The sequence below is a fragment of the Priapulus caudatus genome, unplaced genomic scaffold, assembly GCF_000485595.1.
Source record: "Priapulus caudatus unplaced genomic scaffold, Priapulus_caudatus-5.0.1 Scaffold1686, whole genome shotgun sequence".
NCBI lineage: Eukaryota > Metazoa > Priapulida > Priapulimorpha > Priapulimorphida > Priapulidae > Priapulus > Priapulus caudatus.
Window position 1 is genome coordinate 4883 of NW_014578747.1, and position 3080 is coordinate 7962.

Consider the following 3080-nt stretch of genomic DNA (forward strand, 5'->3'; position numbering starts at 1 on the left):
ACCTTGACCCTCAGCTCGACATCCCAACTCGTTTTGACGAGCCGCCCCGATGTGCGCGAATATCGTGACCGTACGTCACGCGTTAGGGGGGGGGGGGGGGGGGGGGGGGGGGAAGAAAAAAAAAAATTTTTGTGCCGCAACTGATTGACGGACGGACGGACGGACGATCATCGATCTAGCAAGCTCAGTCCGGTGACAATGCAGACTGAGCGTAAATACAGTAACCCAGCAAATAACTAAAAGACATTTCAAATACTACTAATTTCAATACAACTAAAGTACATGAGAAGTAGACTACTGGCTGTGTTTAAGACAATTTTTCTAAGTCACTTGCACGTTTTCTCTGCCGTGTTGTTGCCTCAAGTGCAAATCTGGTCCCATCGGCGATGATTCCAAAGGATTTATATAAATCTGGCTTCCTGCCAGAGATACACATTATTTTAGTCCTGTGTTAAGACCCAACAATTCATTTTAAATTCAATTATTTGTATTGTGGTGCTCATTGCATCTAATCATCGGGGGGACAGCTTTAACCCCGCTTGTGTCTGTCGGGGACAGCTTTAACCCCGTTTGTGTCTGTCGGGGACAGCTTTAACCCCGCTTTTCCCAATGGCGACCCTCACAATACGACATCGCAGATCTCGCACACGTATTCAGCGAATCGTTACGCCCAACCGTTGAATCAGCAGCTGCTACATTCCAACATGGACTACGTGTCGCCGAGGCTCGGACTTCAGTTCCGCGATTCACGGGCGATAACGCGCCACTTTCGATTACGTTCAACGACTGGCTCAGCACTTTGAATTGGAGACAGTTGGAATTGTGTCTAGACGCTACGTTGTTGCATGTGTTTGGTTTGTCGACGCTCGGAGGACACGCTGCTGAGTTTTTTGTCGCCTCCTTCTTGAGAGGCCTACTATGACTTGGGAACAGATCACGGAACAGCTGACTAAGCGCTTCTGCGATCCGCTGCGTCAAGTAGACGCGCAGAATGCGCTCAAGAACTTCCAGCAGAATAGTGGCGAAAATATCCGCCCGTATGGAGACAGGTTATTGACTCTCGCGTTGCGAGCGATTCCGGTCGAACAACTTTCGACGGCTGAGACGCAGGGCCGTCTCCTCGACATATTTTTGGATGGACCATACACAGCGACTGTTGCTTCATCGCAACCCTACAACGCTAACTGACGCCATTGACCTTGCAGCGGACGAACACGTACTAGAGTCATCTCTAGTGGCACGACGACAAAACCGTAGCGACGCTATCGCTGATCCCTACGACACGACAGAACCTATGGATGTCAATACCATACTACGACCTACGCCGTCGGAGCATCTGCTTAGAGAGGTACGCGGCTTGCGTACACTCATCACTCAAGCCGTGCCACAGGTTCAGGCGCCCTCAATGAATGAGTCATCACGAGACATGACACGACAACCCCCGCGCCAACAACGTTCACAAGCGCTCCTACCCCGCGACGATCAGCTCAGATCTTGCCAATGGCGACCCCCCCACACGACGCGACCAGCGTCCACCTGTTCGTAATAAGGCTTATCTGCCACCTGCTTTGCGCCAATGCACCCCATTTCAACCATCAGCGTCGGCACCTACCCAAGACCGACGCGACACTCGTTGCTATGCGTGCGGCCAACTAGGTCACTACGCGAGTGACTGCCCTCTTCGCCGCCGCTTAGAGGATTTTCGGAGGCGACCCCGCGACGCAATCGCACCGCCTTACCCTCACAACTTTTAGGCACGCATGAATCTGCTGCGTGCGGATCACCGACTACCGCTACATCTTCAGCGCCAACGTGCGGTGTTAAAGTCGGCTCACTCACTCACAGCCCTTATTGACACTGGTAGCGATTGTACACTTATCGATTTTGCTGCATGGCTCCACTTACCCCAGCACATGCGGACGGCTGCTAGTTTCAACACCGTCCGCGCATCAGACGCCATGCTTCTTTCTGTCACAGGCGATAAGCTACACCTTGTAAGCACCGCCACTTTACGCATTCTACTGGGACGGGTAATCACCCTCCATAGGTGCTACATAGTTCAGGATTTAAGGCAACAATTCATAATCGGAGCTGACTTTCTATCGGCTAACCGAGTAAACATTGATTTTGACAGAGGAGTGCTCGCACTAGGTAATAGTGTCGTCACTTTGAAACTCCGTCGCAGTAGACGACTTCTCCCCACCCCTCAACTAGCTTTCATTCATCATCCGACCGTGTTGCCTTCTCATTCGGGCCAACAGTGTTTCTGTTGCGTCCCCCGCCATTTCCGCCCAGGTACGCTACTCTTTGTTCAAGGATCGCCAGCCTTTAAATTGTTTCGTAGTAACCCCACCTCATCTTATTGCTGTCTCTAGTCGAAGTCACAGAGCAGCACACGTTTCTTTGCCGGCTAAAAAATCGCTCAGATCGAGCAATCTCGCTACCTCGTAATGCCGTTGTGGCAATAGTTGAAGCCACCACCCCTCCCCACATACAAGTTATTACGTCCACGCCTAACGAGGCCGGTGTATCAGCACACGATGGTGCAACCCCGCCCTTTGATTATAATTCACTCGTGGACCACGTTCAGGATTCTCGCCATCGGTCGACGCTTCTAAAATTTTTACGCCAGCATGAAAGCTCATTTGCGCACACAGATGCCCAACTAGGGTGTACGCACCTCTGTGAATTCCAGATTCATACCGGAGATGCTCGGCCATTCAAAACAAGGCTCTACCGCATGGCTTCAGAGCAACAAATCATTGTTCAGCAACAGGTTGACAAACTCATGCAGAATGGGATAATTCGCCCCTCCATGTCACCTTGGTCATCCGGCGTACTTTTGGTTAAGAAAAAAACTGGCGAGTATCGAATGTGTGTCGACTATCGGCGATTAAACTCAGTTACCGTAGGGGACACTTACCCTCTGCTACTCATCGAAGATGTGCTACAAACAATAGGAAAAGCTACAATATTTACTACCCTTGACTTTAAGAGTGGTTACCATCAGATCCCCTTAGCGGAGAAGGACGTCCCGAAGACTTGTTTTGTGACGCCCTCCGGAAACTAGGATGATTTAA